The sequence below is a fragment of the Gavialis gangeticus genome, unplaced genomic scaffold (genome assembly GCF_001723915.1).
Source record: "Gavialis gangeticus isolate Ggan-Ray unplaced genomic scaffold, GavGan_comp1, whole genome shotgun sequence".
In the NCBI taxonomy this organism is placed as follows: Eukaryota; Metazoa; Chordata; order Crocodylia; family Gavialidae; genus Gavialis; species Gavialis gangeticus.
The window spans coordinates 238,721,674-238,741,473 of NW_017729032.1; positions in this window are offsets into that span (position 1 = coordinate 238,721,674).

Below are 19,800 nucleotides of genomic sequence, written 5' to 3' on the forward strand. Positions count from 1 at the left end.
ATACAAATTTATTTACATTAACTTATCACAAGGGAAAGGAACATGGGTATAAACATATGTACTATGTGTATATATATATATATATATATATATATATATATATATGTTGCTTATAGTTTCTATATTTTATGTATATATATGTTAATATTATAACCTTTATATCTTATTAAATTTGTATATAGTTAAGACTTAATGTGTGTCTTGGCTCTGTTCTGTAGGGAAAGGAGGAGAGCGGTGCACAACCAAGCAGCCATGCCTCCCACAGTGCACCTGCACCCACTAACATCCCTTCATTTGGAGAGGGGATACATCACTGAGTACCACCTGGGTTACATGTAGCTAAGGGGCAGGACTCCAGGGCTAGGTACAGACAGTCAAAAAGCCCAAGGATGAATCAATTCAGTCTTTGCAGGTTAGTCTAAGATGCACAGATTAAATTGAAACAGACATGAACAGACATTTACCTTTGATCCAGGAAATGCAGTCACATGCCTTAAGTGGCTCAGGCCAGATGCCAGGGGCACCAGAGCACAGCTCTTTGGCTGTGCGTTCACTTCCTTTTCCTGATGCCAGGTCCTGCTATAGTATATCAGTACTTATCCAGACTCACAAGTTTGAGACTCTCTCTAGGCTTCATGAAAGACTTGACTTACCTGTAAACAAGTATTTGGTTATTAGGTCTAGGGGTCCTTCAGATATCATGCTAGCCATATCTCTGCCTTTGACATTAATGGCAGCAGAAACTGCTTAGTCAACCATGGTAGTCCAATGTGATGGACCTTTCATCTTTTTTACATTAAATGGACATTACACAAAATCCAAATTCTTGCTGTTTATAAACAAAAAAAAAAAATAGATTTTTTTACTACATACTAAATGTTATGCAAACTATCAGTGATTCTGTGTCTTGAAAGGAAAATCAGCAGTTTTACTTCCAGTTTGTCATTGTCTTTTGAACATTAGAATAGACTTTTGAACATTAGAATAGACAATCTATTGATTTATATTGCTGTTTTGTTGCATGTCTTTCATCTGCTGTAGTTTTAAGGGAATCTAGAGCAAAGATAGATTACTTTGTTAAATTTTAAAAATAAAGTCTTTCATATGAATATGAAACTTCATTCATAATTTATAATTAAGGTTGCCTAAGAGTGTGTGTCTGTGTGTGTGTGTGTGTGTATGTATAGATAGATTGATTGATGAAAACTTTAAAGGGCTTAGCCTGTCCATCTGTGTATATGTCTGTGACACTCTTGGGGGTGGGGAGAATGGCTCCAGCCAATGTTGCATCAAGAATGCCTGTCAAGAATGACAGGTGGTGTGGGTGGGGATGGAGCACTGCCACCCACCACTCCATCCCGCCACCACCTCCTGGGGTGGGGAGTGTGGCATGGGGCCAGATGTGGAGCAGGGAGGGGGTGGCATGGGGCTGGATGTGGAGCAGTGGCAGCATGGGGTGGTGCATAGCAGCAGCCACCCCCACATGCAAACTTCCTCCAGCCCCACTTCTGGGAGGCGGTGGTGGGTGGTGGTGCTCTGTCCCCACCTGAGTCCCCCCCATTATTCTTGATATGCAATTTGCTAGTGTAGTTACTAAAAATCAAGGAAATTACCAGTTAAACCATGTTGCTATCCATATCAGATCAACCCCATAGGTCAGTGTAGAAGATGGGAAACATGGTAGAGTTCAGGCAGCTTTCCTGCAGCCAAGGTGATTTGGAGCTGGAAGATGAGCTCTAGGTGCCAAGAGCATGCCAGAATCTAGGTGGGATCATTGTATCAGCTTCCATTCTTTGCTGCCACCACTTGACAAAACTGGGGATAATTTACATTCCAAAACATTTTTGTAAGACTTCTCTAAAAACATTTCTTGGCTCACCATCCAAAAATACTACTGCTTTAGATACTGTGAGATTAGATAATGTTTTTGGGGAGGCTTCAGGGTGTGACAGAAAATTTTGGTATTTAAATATTCCAACCCTCATGAAAGGGACCTTTATTAAAGCTTTTAACTAAAAGGTCTACTCACTTTTCTTAATAGTTTCATTGCTGACACTAGTTGCCCCAGATTTGGGATCCTGATTCTATCCTTAAGTTTCAAAAGACTGTCATCACACTTATCTGGAAAGTGTATTAAAAATTGCTGGTAAGCTGTTACCAACCGAATAGAGGGTAAACTGTTTAATTGCATCTGACTCTGAGCCAAAACCAAGATGACCACGACCTCAATCATTAAGCTCCAGTATGCTGATGATGCTTTAATGTGTGCTTGCTTGGAAGCAGGTCTTTAGGCAATCATCAGTGTCTTTACAAAGGCATACAAGAAAATGGAATTGACACTTACCATTCAGAAAACTAATGTCCATCAACAAGCTCTTAATGAGTTCTGGTAATTCAGATTTATGGTGAAGCTGTGGAAGATACTGAGTATTTCCTGTACTTCAGAATCCATCTCTTCCAGAAGGCTGACATCAACAAAGAAATCCAACATCGACTTATAAGTGCAAATGTAGCCTTTAGATGCCCGAGGAAATGCATGTTCAAAGATTGTGACATCAGATCCAAAACCAAGCTCATGGTTTATCAAGCAGTCATGATCCCCATCTTACTGAATAAAAGAATCCAGAGCCCCTCACCCCACATGGAAACACATGATGAATTGTAATAGAGTCGATCCCAGATTGACTTCATTAGCCATCTTTGGACCCACCGATAAAGCAATCATTGAAGACAATCATCCTTGACTGCAAGAGATTGTTGAGATATACTATATATTTCTATATCTTTATGTATATCTATTGCTGTCCTGTTGGGCCAGGTCAACTCTCAGGATCTCAATATTGCATTGTTAGATGGGAGGGTGTGACAACTACACGTACACACACACAAAAATCAATTAGGTGCACACACACACTCTAGGTGCATACACCCCCACCAGGTATGCACACACACACTACCAACTCAGGCACATACATATCCAAAATTACCAGCCTAGGCACACACATACCTATCACCAATTCAAGCACCTATATACTATTGTAACCTGGGTGGTGGCCCAGTAGTTGCCACCCCTGCCCAATATTAGGGATGGTGTGGTGAGAGTGGGGCAGGGCTTTTGGCCAGCACCAAATTACTTTTCAGCTGGCCCCTGCTCCCCACAGAGCAGCCCATGTTCCCAAGAAGGTCCAACACTTAATTGATTTAACTATTTACACTTTATTTACAAAACAAGAATAATAGGAAAGGTTATTTACAAGTGAACTTAAATGGCATAACCAAAATCACAAAACAAACCAGAATGCATTAGTCAACCCTTGAGTCAAGAACCACAGGTAGGGTAACTGGCAGCTTTCAGCCACTGCTGAGATGCTACCTCAAGGAAGCAAGCTCCAACAGGGTTCCCAATAAGCAACAGACTACAACAGGTTAAACTCTTCTGGTCTGCATCAATCAAATTGCATCAAACCCCAACCCCCCAAAGAGGCTGAAGGGTGAGCCTCCATGGCAACCAAAAAGGAAAGCAACAAGCAACAGAGTAGGCTCCTGCAACAATCAGCATGACCCAAGCTCAAAACTCAGGGACTCCATCCACTGACAGTCAGCTGCAGAATAAAGGACAGGACTGAGTCCTCTCTGGGGCAGCCAGTGGCACAGGGTCAGCAGCACAGGCAGCTCCCAGGGGTCATTGCTCTAAACCCTTGCTCCAGTTGACTGGCCAGACACCCCACATGCCTCACAGCTCACAAATCCCACTCCAAGCACTGATCTGTGCCCAGAGCTCCCAGGGACCTTTGTCCTGGCAGTCTGCTGCTCCTCAGGATCCCAATACCATGCCTAATGCTGTCCCACTTCCCCAGTAAGGGGGAAGGTAAGGGTTTTTCTCAACTCACTGGCCCAGCTCCCTGCCCTGGATCAGGATGCTGCCTGTGGTCCTGGCTACTGCTTCTTCTCCTCAGTAGAATGGGGAGCTAACTGCCACCCCTAGCCTCCAGGATGCCCAGCATGTCCAGCACACTGCGATGGGTCTTGGGACACCAGGTCTCTGCCCGAAGCCCTGGCCACTGCTCCCTGTCTGCTTCAGGGCTGAAGACATGGCTGACTGCCACTGCCTTCTTCTCCCAGGGCCTTCAAGGTTCTTCAGAGGGGTCTCTCTGCTCCCTCTGTTAGGTCAGCTCACCCCAGCTTTTCTTAGGCCTCCTGCATTGTTCCCCGAAGTCACTGCCAGGAGCTCACCATGCCAGTTTGGCTGCTGCTTTTATCCCCTCTGGCAGTCCCTCCCTGGCTTGCAAACTGGCCAACCAGGGTTCAGGGTGACTGCCCTGCCAACTCCGGCCATCCCCCTTCCATGTGAATGAGGAGATTGAAAACCCCTTCTTTCAATTGTCTTCTCCTTTTCCATAGTGCAGGGCTCCCCTGCTCCACCCTTGGGGTCACTCAGAGTTCATCGGCACTATTTCTAGCCCACAGTATGTATCTTAAGCCAATCTGGTGAGCTCACATTGGCAGTCTGTTACACTATACACACCAAAAGTTAGACAAAAATCAATTGTCCATACCCGCACACCCAATACACATACACAGATCACTAATTCGTATAGCACACACACAGTGACATATATATATATTCACCAGTTCACACACAAACCACCCACCTACACATACACACAGGTGAGTTCCTAACTTCAGTGGTGTGGGGGGTGTGTATGTGCTTAAGGTACTTGAGATACCTGGGGTGCTTGGTGACTATGGGAGGAGGAATCAAGGGTCAAAGATCTCCAGAAGGAGGGGAAGGAGGCAGATGGATGGGGGTTAAAATGAGACAGTGGAAGTGCCAGGAGTAAAAGTTGCTGGGGCCAGGATTAAAACCAGCAGACTGGAGGGGAAGCTGGGGTTACTTAAGGTCAAGTGGCCTCAGGGTTACTTGAAGTCACTGGTGCAAGAGAAAAGCCTGGTGGCAAGGAGGAGACAGCCAGGAAACAAAGAGAGGCAGAAACCTGGGAGCTTGGGGCTGGAAACTGAGGCAGAAAGTTGGGAGCTTGGGGCTGGAAACTGAGGCAGACAGCTGGGAGATCAGGGGGCAGATAAGTGGTGGCAAGGGGATAACAGTCAGGAAACAGACAAAAACCGAACTCAGGGTTTCAAAATAGCAGGTTTATTAAACAGACAACACACTACACAGCCCCATGAAGTTATTGGTTCACACACACACACAAGCACTCACAACGGCAGCAGGAGAAAGACTCAGTGGAAGGGTTGGAGTCTAGGTAGGAAAGAGAAACAGAGTCCAAGTCCTTTGTTGAAGAGAGGGTGGGGGTGACCGCTATCTATCGAGACCAGTCACGATCTTTGTCCAGCAGGTGTTATCCGGGGGGGGGGGAGCAGGTCACCTGCAGGGCCTCTGGGTTGATAGGCAGCATGACACAGAGCAGGTCTGGTCCAGGTGAAAATAGCATCCCCACTGGGTCTGTCTTCACCACCCCCTTTTATAGGGGCAGACCTTCTGTGACCCCAGTGGCAGTGGGCCTGCCCAGGTAAGCGCCAGCCCCTAGTACATTGAGCATGTGCATTCCAGGTCAGGACATGCAGTTTCAGATGTCTGTGATGATGGCTTAGGTGGGATCTGCAGCAGTCTTTGTCTTTCAAATCTTGAGCCAGGAAGGGTCAATGCAGGGTGATGGTTGGGTCCTGGAGTTAATAGTTCAGTCATTCAAAGGGAGCTATTTTTAGACCTACTGCCATTGTCTCTCAAGTACCCTCATTCATCCCCATTCATTCAGGAACCAAGTTACATAGGAGGGGTAGGTATGAGTCACACAGTTACAACAGAGTTACAATAGGATATGCCCGGGCCGGGGACACAAGATGGAGACTTGACAAACAAAATTGAAACTTGACGTAACTTATGCTAACTTACATACGGAGGCCTAAATCATATAGAATCAGTAAAACAGTAATATAGAACAGTAACAATCAATATAAACATAATAATTATACAATATAAAACAGTGGATATCCATAACAGGGCACTTATTTGAAAAGAAGGGGAAAAAAACCCCAAAACAAATACAACTTGCTACCAAAATAAAATGCTGAAGCTTATCCTGTGCCTTAGCTCACTTATCTATAGGGAATAGAGAGGGAGAGAAAAAGTCAGAAATGGTTAGGGGAAGGGAAGGGAATGCATTTTTAAATTAAAAAAAGGAACAACTGAGGTTTTTGCTATACTATAGATATAGATAGATATAGATATATAGATTGATTTATAGCTCTCTCTATATAGATCTATATCTATATATCTATATGATACCACCTCTCAATAATACAATAAAGGATTGATTGATTTCTATGCTCTTAAGCAAAGAAAATCAAATAGAAAGCATACAAACTGTCAACTACCACTGAACTATATGCCTTTTGAGAAAAGTAAGGTTTCCTTTATATATAAAGTGAGATTTCTTACGTATAAAGGAAACTACTTTTCTCAGAAGTTATACAGTTCACTCACAGTTGATGCTTCGTATGCTTTCTATTTGATTTCCTTCTCTAAAGACCATGGAAATCAGTCAGTCCCTTATATTATTCAGAGATGGTATCATCATAGTGTTGCATTGTAATTCTTTTGAATATATGTATGTTATATAAGTGCATAAAAGAAAATGATAATGTTCCGTCAGCTGCAATTGCTTATTGAACAAATTGAGTAACATTACTCAATTTTCACTAGCTGAGTAACATTAATGAAAACCTATTGAGCTTCTAAATGTTTACAGGAACTGTGAAAATGTAAAGTATGTTTTGTAATTATAATGTAGCATCTTACCTATTAATCACTGGATAATATGAGAGTGCTAAAACTTATTTTTGTTCTTAAGACAGCATTATCATTATTACTATTTATTATTTGTACTTTCATTTCTGCCTAGATTCACTGGCTAGAATAAAAGAGCTATTGTATCAGATAGTAACAACATGAGTAAAATAGAATTCATATCTACAAAACTTTCATTTTAACTAAAACAAGATCAAGCATAACAAACACAAGAAGAATCAGGGAAAGAAAGGAGGAAGAAATGATCCTTCTTCCACTGTAGTGGCCCTTGTACCTGTTTAAAACCAAGTATGTCTCACAAACCACCTTTCCCTGATGCACGTCTCCAGCATGTTCCTATTTCATCTCTTTATGCAAAAAGTTAATTCCTGGAAAACTCTTACTGTATATTTATATTTATGTAATGCAATTTGGCAGATAGGAACAGAAGAGCATCCAGCATTACTGATCAGCCGCTTATGAAACACCTGTTAAGGAGGGGGTTACCAAAAAGTAAGAACTTTGGTTTTGTTCCTGACTTGCTCTCTTGGGCCTTTGTACGTGCCACAAAATTGGACTTTAAAGAAGCTTAAATGCCCATTTGCACTGCTTTAATGGCATTGCCGTTTGCATGCTCGGCGGCATATTCCACTTTAAATGACTTTGGTATGTAACAAAATAAAAGGCCTCCAAGGTGTTTTAGTTTGCTACCTGCTACCTAATGAAGTGCAACAGTGCACAGGGTGCTGGAAGCCAACGTGCTCAGGGCTTGGTGGGGTCCGTGCACCTCAGGCTGTGAGACCCAGTGGCAGCCCATGCAGGCAGGCTTCACTGAAGAAAAAAAAAAACCTGGTGAGTCTGATTTTTTTTCCCCCCCAGAGCCTGCCTGCCTGCCTGCCTGAGCTGTGTGGGGACCTGGTACTTCCCTCTACTGCTGCAGGGGGGCCAGTGCTTTCCTCCATGTCTGCAGCACTCCCCGGGACTGCCTGGGGCGAGTGCCCACCAGCAGCTCGCCCCTCCCTGCCTCCTGTTGCCGAAAAGGCAGGTAAGGATTGGGCCTCCACCCTTGTGTACATGCCACAGGGGTTTAGTTTGGCTTAATTGTCCCTAAATTGAAGCAGTGTTTATTAAAACCTATTGTGTCAATTTAGGAAGAACTAAATTGAATTAAACCCCTGTGGCATGTATAGGTACAGCTTGACTTTGGTAAAGATCTTAATCCTGTGGTGCCTTATCTACCTGACAAATATTACATTTATGGTGAGAGTAACATAATTTTTTATATAATTAAAGTGTTCATCATGTCATAAATTGGAGCATGCCAAACATTTAACCAAATTATGGCAAAATAAAATGGCAAAACATATGCAGAACATCTTTGTGACTGCTTTGTATGGCACCTTAAACAGAATGTGTCACATATATTCTCGATGCAGGGCTTGTTGGCAATCATCAACAGTAGCCCCAGGCGATCTCAGGTTTGGGTTTGAGACCTGGAGCTGTCTTGGTCCCATTGCTGATGATCAGCTAATTGTCTTCATCAGACCTGGTACAACTGGGCTCAGGATTGCCCTTGGTAATGCCAACATTAATTGATCAATGGTATCATTCACTGTGCAACACTGGAGTCTGGGAAAAAGCTGCCCCCCTCCCTAATCCATAGGATTGGGCTGGGGGCAGCCCCAGGACAAGGTTTGGCCCCAGCAGCCATGTGATTCAGATCTGATGAAGGTTATGCCCCATCCCAGAAGTCCCATGTCCTGTCACACATTTCGGTATTTCTGGGATGGGGCATAAAATTCCTCAGGTCCTAGTCAGGTCATTATATTAACAGCTGCCAGGTCACCATTAGTTTCACCGTAAACTAAATGGTGGAAACAATATATTTTACCTGTTCTTGTGATTGTGATAACTAATGACCAATATTTGCCAGATATTTTGAGATGCCTGGTTAAAAGACACTCTGTAGGTACATCTATAGATGTGACTTACTGAAGAGTACACTAATTAGCTCTGTAGTAAAGCATCACCTTCTACATGTGTACCAGTGTTAGGTACATTAAACTAATTAACTCTGGTGTAGGATAGTACTATGTTATGTCAGCATAGTACTGACATACCAAAATGCAATGTAGACAGTGACCAGGGGTGTAAATTGTGCCCAGTCAGCCCAGCCAGCCAGGGCCTGCTATGCCCCAGCCCAATTTGCTGCTGTCCCACGTGCACACACAGATGCTGCACCCAGGAGCAGTTGACTCCAGCTCGATCTACTTGGGAGTTTAGCGGATCGCACTAAATGCATGTGTAGATGCACCCTGTAAGTGCAAACTTGGTAGGAATCATCCTGCCAAGATGTGGTGTTAACATCTTCCCACTCTTCCCTTCCCCCCCCGCACTAATTTTCCAGCATATATCTACACTGTTCTGACAGAGTTGCATTAGTCTGGAATTTGTACTTGACTATTAAATGTTTCCTTCTGAGAGCTAAAGAGGAACATTTTTTTTTCCTTTTATGCAGACACTGTGAAGAAGAGTAAAGAGTTACAGGGCAAATGGAAGAAAAATCCTGTACCTGGCTTCTCTCTTATTTCTCTTTTGGATGGGGATAGAAAAACACAAGGACCAACAGAGCTGCAGAGGGAGGGGTAGTGTTGATATGTATAATTTCCAGTGAGTAGCTGACAAGAAAGTTAGCAATATTTCCTCAAGAAAATAAATATACCCGTCTCCTTGTTTCAGATCAAGCCACAACCTTTTACAGAATTTCTCAGGCTGTTACAACAGTCTAAAAACATTAAGACTTTGGGCCATGCAATAGCTTTTATAGTAAATATTTCACCATTCCACTGACACATGTCTGGTAGTTCAGAAATTATATTAATAATGACTGCATGTACCAGAAACTGAATAAATGAGGAACACAGAGCTCCCAAGGTAAGTTGCAAAGACAGAAAGTTCTGAGACCAGAGAGGTAAAATGAATTGACTCACTTAATTTCAAGCATGAGGCAAGCCAGCAATAGAACCCATGTCTCTTGTGTCCTTATCTAGTGGTGTTCTAATCCCTTATGCTACAATGCTTCCCAGAAATAGTATAAAATTCAGAAATACAATTCCTATGGTTACATTAACACTGCCACCTTTCTTACATGCATCCTGAGTAGATCTCTGATAAGGGCTACATGATGTATTCTTCAGCATTTCTATTTGACATGTTCACAGCTCCTCTTTGCAGTTTAATAGTTTTACTATCACTGAAAGGAGCTCCCTGTTAGGGAATACTCAGTGAGCCTTATCTATCTGCTTGTAGCATTTCTCATTAAGAGTTAATTTTGTAGTGGAATTAAATTATAAACCACGTCTAAACAAATCAACATGAAACTATAACCAGGTGCAACTTGCTTTCAGCAGAAGCACAGTTTCAACCCAGGACTGTTTTTTTTCTCTCTGTGTAGTATTTAATTCCAAAGGAACTAGTGTGATTGCTTTCTAGATTCATTTTGAAAATCATTCAGCTTGTGAAATAAACAGACATATAAGCTTAGTGCTTTACTTGGAAGGATGACATTTAAATTGCTATTGATCTGCAGAAAGTTGAGCCTGCATGAAAGGGGAAGGAAAAGTTGTGCACTAAAGGTGGACACACAAGTTTAGATATATAACAAAACTTCATGGAAAAATCTATTTGGCATGTCAGAATTCATAATCTTTTCTAAATTTATTTATTTCAAAGTGGCATTGCTGCTAAAGGACATTTTAGACTGCTGCTTAATTAAAAGTTAAGCTAAAGAAAGAACAATTATCATGGGTCTCAAAGTTAATTTAGAAATACTGCTGTATTATATTAACAATGCAAGGTATCAATTAAGAATGTATTTTTAAAATCAATCTTAATCTTAAGACGCTTAGAGTATGTGTAGTTTCCCAGGCAGTCTAGTGGCCCAATTGGTAATACTATGCACTATTCTGAGAGATAGTTGAGTTTGATTCTCGTTCTGAAGATTTACTGTTAGACAACAGGTGGTAAGATTACTCTGGATGCACTGGGCTAGCATCATGTTTATAAGAGGCAATGCCATGTACTGTTCAAGAGTAATATATTCAGACAGTTAAAGAGTGCCTCTCAAAGTACCCTTGTCTTGGAAGCTTTCCAGTATTCTGACAGTGACCTTGGTGTATTTTGTTCAACAATAAGTGAAATTCTTTATACAAAGTTATGTTCTCCCCTTGTCTGTAGTGATCATGCAGGTATAACATATGATTATTTAGCATCCACTATGATTAACTGCAATTTTTAAAATAGCTTTTGACTGCTAAACTTCTTCTGTGATTGTTCCCATCCCTACCACAGTAGGATCTGAACACCTCCCCATGAATTGTGGAATATAAAAATTAAATATAAAACATATGCAAATATAAAAATCTTTCTTAATTCTCAACCTACAGGAATCATAGAGTTATGGTGAAGTAATGTTAGAAGGTACCTCATTTGGTACAATCCCTTGCTCAAGGCAACAGGAAGGAGAGAAAAAAAACTGTTCCTGGTGCAATATGGTCACTGGCAAAGTTCATAAGCATGGGAAAAACCAAAACACCTCTACTCTGCCATTCAGTCTGGGAACTATGAGCACTAACTCCTTACAACTGAACTGGAGAGTCCTAGCTTCCCTTTCTGTCATTCGGTTCCCTCCATGAACTTATCCCAGTTCCTTAATCTTCCTTCATTACCAGACCATCTGTGGAGCTCTTCTTCATTCTCTTGCTGCTGAGCATGTGTGTGTCAGATCATACCCCTTCACCCCTGGTGTGTCTGCCACCTTAGCTCAAGTCCTGCATGCACAAGATGGATTAGTTCCAAATGCTACTTATGTGTATGTGTGCTGCATGTGTATAAAATTTACTGAGGAAAATCTAAGAACCCAGTCTTCCATTTAGATAGGAGGCCCGTGAATACTTTTCTCTGTTCTGTATTTTGATACTTGCTTCTTCCTTCGGCACCTCTCACTTTCTTATTGCACTTCTCCTTTGTTGTGTTGTTAGCTTCTCTTACTCGGGGGTGCTCAACCCCAGCCCACAGAGCTGTGATCTAGTTCCTGGGGCTCTCTAAATGTCCAGAAATTTGGTGGTGGGTGGGAAGGGAGAGAGGGGAGTGGAATCACTAGCAATTAAGACTGCCACCATTCCCCCACTGCTATATTTTCAAGCTCTATGGGCTTGAGCATGGTATCTGACAGCACACAAGAACCAGGGGCTGAGGTGGTATGCCCAACCTGATGCAGGCCCAGGGCCATTACCACAATATGGCGTGCCTGGGGCCTGATCCGGAGTACACCACCTTGGGCCCCAGCCCCTTGCCTACCCAGTTGGGCTACAGATTGGATCTGGTCCACAGACTCACCAAGTCCTACTCATCCAGCCCATGGGGCCAAAAGTTTGGTCACTACTTCTCTAACTCAATTCCATTTGCCCTTCTTACTATTAACTTTTTTTTTCTTTTCCATGCATTGCACTATAGTTTTGCTAATACACCATGCAGATATATGTTCTGACTCTTGCCCTCCTTCTCTGGAAACACCTGATTATAAATGAGTAATGGACAATGGACTAGAAGAATTTATATGGCAAAGTTATAGGTTGAGCAATTTCAAGTCCCACTGTTTCCATATGATGTTTTGAGAGCCCAGCAATTGTGAAAATGAGGCCCAAAATGTGTAAATCTTTAGAACTCTATAGGCTTTTAAACATACAAATACAGGAAACCCATCCCAGCAGTAGCTTCTTATGTCAAAATATTGACCCCATTGTTGCATGACAGTAAAACTTCCGATTTCCCTGAAACAGAAGGGGAGAAATGGAGAAGGGAATCAAGATGTGCAAGTTTTTTCTGCTTTCAATATACCTGAATTGAATTGAATTAAATGGGACAGGTACCTTTTGTACCTATGTTTACAATGCCAAGTAAGAGGACCTTGACTGGACATTCTAGTCAGCTTTGCAATGGTCCAATAAAAAGATTTAATTCCCCTCAAATCCTTGCCTCTCACAACATACACATAGAGGCAGTGACAGTAAGATGCTCAGCTCATTGGTTTCCTTTCATTTTGTAATGCATGAGTTAAAATATTGTATATTTTGGAGACACTTTGCATTTACCTTTCATTTAGACATAGTGGAATCCTAATGCAATTTGCCTGGATGGCATTACTAAAAAGTGTCCGAAGCGTTACCTAATTTACTTTGATGGAAACAGAAGTTAAAATGCTAGGAAAATGTGAGAATGAAAAGTCAAACTGAAATGACCTTGTTTTAGTGGGATTCTGGAATGTGAGGATGGTAGAATATGAGAGATTAATCAGAGAGGGAGAAGCTGTTATATTATTGCAAAGATACATTGATGTACTGTACAAATGAATGGTGATGAGATTTTTATTACCCACACATTTCTTTTATATCTTAAGTGGGATGAGGCAATTGACTAACTAATGAGATCTTAATGGGAGTAGTGGTCAAATGTAGAGGAGTGTAACTGTGTCTTGATTTAGTCCAAGTGTGCCTGTTCAGAAATACAAAGTCACTATGGACTTTTCTTTTAACGTTATAGAACTAGAGTTGACATCCTACATTTGCATATCAGTCTGAGATAGGAACCAAGGAGCAAGGTGGGAAATAATTTCAAATAGAAGCATTACTGGCAAATATGATACAGTAGATGCTTTCTTCATTTGGCTATTTATTTTTAGTCTGGCTATCTTTACCTGTTGTCATGAGTCTCTGATGTCTCTTTCTTTTTAGTTCCCAATTAAATAATTTTCTATTGCATAACCATTTTGTTTCCTATTATCCACTAGCCTCTTCTGATATTTGCTTATTACTCCATCTTCCCTGGTCATGATTGGGCATCTCCAGGATGGCTTTCTGTGTTTTTTACTTGCCTTTTCTTCAGCCTGGCTTCTTATCTCAGATAAGATAGTTCAGCAATGGTTAAAAAATCTAACAGTAGTAATTTTATTTGTATTTTAAAGTGCAAATCCTAATACCTACTATCCTATTTTCATTAATTAGCTGAATTGGTGCATCATTTTAAGATGTCATGAGGCACAGTGAAAGTGAATATGAGAGAAAAAAGGCTACTTTAAAAAAGAGAGAGAAACTCTTGCAGGGTATCTAAATTAATTACTAGAATATTACAAACTCATGTGTCAAGTCTTAATTAAAATCATTAGTTGAAGGTATGATGGGCAAAAAGGCAAAAATATTGATTGCTGATTTCTAATAAGCATGATTAATTACATGAAATAGAGGGCTATAGCTTATATTCAGAAAAGGGCATGGACAACTAAAGTGGTATATTGGGATAATACCTAAATACTGAAATCTAAGGGCATGTCCACACATGCAGGCACGTGAGCTTGTAGCAGCTCAAATAAGAGCAATACAAATTTGTGCCGGGGATTTTTTCCTCAGTGCATGTGCCCGGACATGTACTTTGGTGTGGGGCAAGTTGTGCCACTTGGGGCAACCCCCCCACCCAGCTCCTCCTGGATCTGCAGCCAGGGGGAATTAGAATAAAAAGCTGCCCTGGCCAGCAGTTCAGGGAGATTTAAGGCCCAGCCAGTTGGTATCTGGGGCCCCTTGTGTCAGCTGGACTGCTGAAGCAACCATAACCTGGAGTGGCTCCTGCACCCTCTACCCACTGCAGCAGTCTAGTAGTGGGGGCTGCTGCCCGGCTATGACCTGCTGCCACCTGAAACAGAATCTGCCCCCTTGGACTTGTGGCTCCATGGCTACATGCCTGCCAGACCTGGATGGGGTGCCCCCTCTCTGTCATCTGGGCAGCTATTGCCCAGAAGATGTGCTCACTGTGGTGGCCTGCTTTGTACTGTCAAAGCATGTCCTCTTGGCCCCAAATGGCCAAGTTCTGGTTAGATCTCTGACTGCCCACATTTTTCTGGGCTAACCACCTGCCCCTCTTTTACCTGCCATGCCTTGATGGAAAACTGATTCAGATGTTTCCCAGATGGGAGGCTGCCAATTTAGGTGTCTTGGGGTGACATCCATTCCGCAACTCTGTACCTCCCTTAACACCATAGCCCATGCCTCGGACATTGCATCTTTCACCCCCTAAGCTGTGGTCTCCTCTCTGGGACTTTTGGCTCCCCCTTAGGTCCTGGCCCCACCTTCAGGCCAGTCAAAATGCCAAGCCTCTTTCTCTGGGCATGATCTCCATGCTGGCTGCTCCAGGTGTCCGAGGTGAAGTGCAAGGCTACTTGTAGATCTGCCTTGCACAGCTCCTCCCTCAAGTACTCCCTGTGTGCCTCATACAGGGAGGACACCACCATCCTGCTAAAGGTGGTGTGTGTCAGCACTTGGTAGGATGGGGCCATGAGTGCCATGAGCCACCTGAATCCTCACTGCTCAACTAAGAAGGGCTGGCTATCCAAAGCAAGCATCTCTCCAGTGCTCTGGGTGACCTCACTCACCTTGGGAACATGCCTCCCCTTTCCCTCAGCTTTTCCCCCACTGGTCCAGGGTGCCCTGCCTCTGCTTTTGGGCTTTGGAGAGAGAAGGGGATTTCCCTTTGGGCATGCTCGCACTGGTGCCAGGCTGAGGAGGAGCAAGAGCAAGAGCAAGGGGGTGGTGCCTCCTGATCTGCATCAGCATCCCTGTGGTGCTGAAGTGTTTCTTGTCCTTGCCCCAGCTGGTCTCGGATCAGCAGTGCAGGCAGATAGCATATGTGGGATAATCTGCCACCTCAAAATGATCCCACACTACACTTCCCCCTAGCTTCTGGAGTGTGGGTGGGGATTGTCTTATCCCCCTCCTCAGCAGGCTGAGGCACAACAATAGGAAAAGCTGAGACACCTGTGCCCACAACCTCTTCTGCAGTGCCTTCTGTAAAAGGAGACCTGGCTCTAGAGGAACTTTGAGAGGTGTGGAGCACAAATTCAGATTCCCCTTCCTTCCCCAGAATTTCCCTGGCTGTGGAACTGAGTTCCTCTGGTTCCAGATCCAGCTCCTCCTCACCCTGGGAGGCTCACACTGGGAACTGAAATTGGGGTGGAGGAGATTGTCATGCTGGTGCTTGTCATGCTGGTGGTGCTGTGGGGTATTATTAATGCTAGAGTTAGTGGAGGTGGGGCAAATGCAGACACCTCCTTGCTGCCATTAGCAGCAGAAGCCTCAGGCCTGCTAGGGAAGAGGGTGTGTCTAAGTTTGGCAGTGGGATGTGGGGGGAGGAACTTACAGCTCTCCTTTTCCCCCCTCACACTTCATAATGTTTGTTGTCCTGGAAAATGTGTGCATGTGTGTGTAATGTATCTTCTATGTGTTTACTATATCTTCTTCTATCTGCTTACTATATCTTATATCTGTAATATATTGGAAAGGTGTATCCAACCCTTTTCAAAAAGAGAGACTAGCAGGATACTGACTAGGAAACCAGTCACTTCAGCCAGCTACAGTACCTTTCAGACGCTGTTGATTCTAGAGAGACAACTCACAAAACAGACAGAAAGTCTTTACACAGAACCTTATATGCTGCTTCTCTGTCCCTCCCCAGAGCACTGGGATTGGAAGAGATCTAAGGGACAGATTGCAGACACTGACCAGCTACAACTGTCAATATCAGAGCAGTCCTTCCTCCCACCTTACCTCCCATCTTCTGAGTTTCTGTTTCCCTGAAATCCTAGCTCCAAAACTCCAAAACGTTACAAAATGTTTTGGATGGTTTCATTTTGTTTTGTTTCAGAGCCTTCCATTTTGTTTCAGATTTGGTCTTTCAGGCCCTGAAAAGAGCCAAAACACCTCTGAAACTAAGTGGCTGCTGAAATTTCACACCACCATAATAAGCATGTAAAGAGTTATTTTGTTTTTTGAAAGAGAGGACTTATGTGCCTTACCCAATGAAGGTTTTATCATATGGATTTGACATGGATATCTCCCTTTTATGCACTGTTAAAGGCCAAAGCCTTCTCAACATTCATATTGGCAAGCTTAGGACACCCTCCACCCAGTTTACTGGCTGTATTGAATCCTATTCTTAGGCAACTCTGCCCATGAATTATGTAGCGAAATTGGGTTCCCTCTGCACATGGTGATCCCAAGGCTTCTGCCAAGAAATAAGCATTACCCCTCTTAGTTCCACCTCACATGTACAGCTTGTATAGTCACTTTTGAGTGAGTGTCTAGTTATATACTCAGTACCTTAGCCTGGGATGTGCACTTGGAAGTACTAATGGGTATACCTAACATTGATCTTATAGAAATCACACAACATTTTTTCAATATGTAAGCATACAGAGAAGTAAGCAAATGAAGCAGACAGAGCTTGTTTTCAGGTAGATACATCAGGCTTGTTACAGAAAGAGCTGGTGCTGAATTCTCTTCAGAGTAACACATTTATGCCATTTAAGTTCTCTTCTATTTTCTACAGTTTCATATAATTTTATTTTTGGCATTTTCCTCTGATTTATGTGAGAAAATAATATATCTACCAAAGGTCATTTGTTTATTTATGTATTTATGATTTTATTTATTTTAAAGTTATGTTTAGAAGCAACAACTATCATCAGTGTTCTGGTATACAAGGCGTGGTCCATATCAAGAACTCACGATCTAAGTGAACAAGACAGATGAAGGTGAAAGGAAGTGATCTGCATACAATTATCTAGAAGGTTAAAGGCAGGAAGAAGAACAGAGTCCAGATTCAATATCTCCCAGTAAAGTACCTTAATCCTAAGGTAACATTACCCTTTAAGAAAAACCTTTTCTTTTAGAGTTTGAACCTGAAACCACTGAAACCAAAAGGCAAGTGTAGCAGGATTAAGCCCCAGGGGTGGCCATGATGCCCCCTGGTGGCCACATTGCTCCTGCACTCACTCTGACTCCCTGGGTCCCTTCTTTTTACCTCACCTACCATACCTTGGTGTAATGAGTTGATTGATGAAAAGGGTGGCTGCCTCAGGGTTTCCTGAGTGAGCCCTCATTTGTCCTTCTTTTGGCAAGCTGGTTCTTCCTGAACCCCACTGGTCCCAATCCAGCCCCTTGAGCTCTAAGTGGGCACTCTAAGTGGGCACTCCATGCCCCCCAGGGCACCTGTTGCCTTAAGGGATATTTGTGACTTCCAACCTCCCCTGTAGCCATGTCTATGCCTTCCAGATGTTACTAGTCATCACTTGGGTGGGGCATTTTGCCCTCTTGCCAACAGCAGGCCACCGCAGGCCTCTATTCCCTTGTTAGAGTTTTGGCTCTTCCAGCTTCCACTCCTTTCCTTTTGCTGGCTCCCTTAGTGAAGGCCCACTGTGCCAGACCTGGCTTCTAGGATCCAGCACTAGTTTCATCCCCAAGCTCTGGTTTTGCTGCTTTTGGGCATAAGGCCCCTGGTTCTGCTGACATGCCTCTTAGACTCCAACCCTTAGCCTTTCTGGCTACAAGCTGCTTCTATCACCAGGCTTTAGCACTCAGCCACAGCCTGCCAGTGTCATGAGCCCAGCCCCGGCAGGGTTCAAAAAATAATGTGCCCCTCTGGCACTATGTGATCTCCTTCTTCCCTGCTAGTCTCTTCTGGTCCACTAGCAGTGTAATTAGTGCAACAAAATCCAAGTCCCCTGGCTGTAACTCAAACTATCCTCATTCTGGATCCAAATACACATCAGGTCACTGGCTGTAACTAAGCCCCTACTGCACTATATTTCCCTGCAGATTCTCAGCCCCTTCTTGTTGTTCCCTTGGAAGCTCAGGCATCAGTCAGATAGTCTTCTGCAGCCTTTCTGCTTATGAGCTCTTCCCCTTCTGCCTACAGGGCTAGACTGACTTCATATTTCAGGTACTAGCCTGATGTAGGAAGGGGTGGAACTTCAAAGGCACCAGGTGGCTCTTCAGCTAAACAGAACCCCCTGGGGTCACTGCATTCAGCACAGGAAAAGAAGGCAGGTTAGCTATCAAGCCTATCTGCATTTATCTTCTTAAATAAACAGGAAGAAGGATCAGATGTATAACATATGCAATTACTTTGATAAGATTTTATTTTCTTCCAATGCATAGTCATGCGTCTAAAGCAAACATAGGCCTTTACTTCTTGTTGTTCCAATACTTGCTTAGAATTCTTCCATCTGCAGTTTAATTTTGTGTCACTATCCAGCAAAGAATGTACATAATATGTAAGCATACACCCATTCCCATTGAAGTCTGTGGGACAGATAAGATATGCTTAAATTTAAATCTGTTAAGTGTCTTGCTAGATGAGAACTCTGTTACATTCAATTTTTAATCTTGAAAAACCTAATGTGAAGTAAAAACAGAATGTGTTATGAAGCTCTGAGTTCTATTGTATGATATGAGTAGAGTTCGTTAAGCTGAAATGTTTTCTGTACAAATTATTGTATTTTATAAAACCATTATCTTCAGCCATGTCCTCTATTTGTTTAAAGCAGTAGTTTTCAACCCAAGGTCTAGGGGTCTGTGAAAGGTGGCTGTAAAGATGGTGGCCCTGCCCAAAAGGGGAAAGCACAACTGGTACTGCTGCTGCACCTCCCCCTGTGAGCCCATAGGTAGAGTATGGCCAGGCAGACCCACCTCATCCTGCCACCACCTCTGCTTCTTGAGGGACCTGGCGATGCTACGGCCTGGTGAAATCATTCTACAAACTGGGATGGGGTGCGAGTGTATGTTCACTACACACACAGATTTCCAGAGGGGTCTGCACTCCCATTCAAAATTTTAGGCATCCGAGAATTTAAAAAAGGTTGAGAACCATTGTTATAAAACAGTGTTGCTTCACTAGAGATAAGATTACATCTACACCAGTTGTGAATGTACCTAGTTGTATTTTGGACAACTTCAAAAAGAAAAATAGCAAAGTGAACAATTCATAATCAGTCTCATTAAGTACATCAAATAAAAGTTCTATATCTGCATTGATGGTCAAGATTGCTTAGTTAGAGAAAGGTAGTATAACCAATTCACAAGATAGGAAAACAAATTACCCAAGAAGGC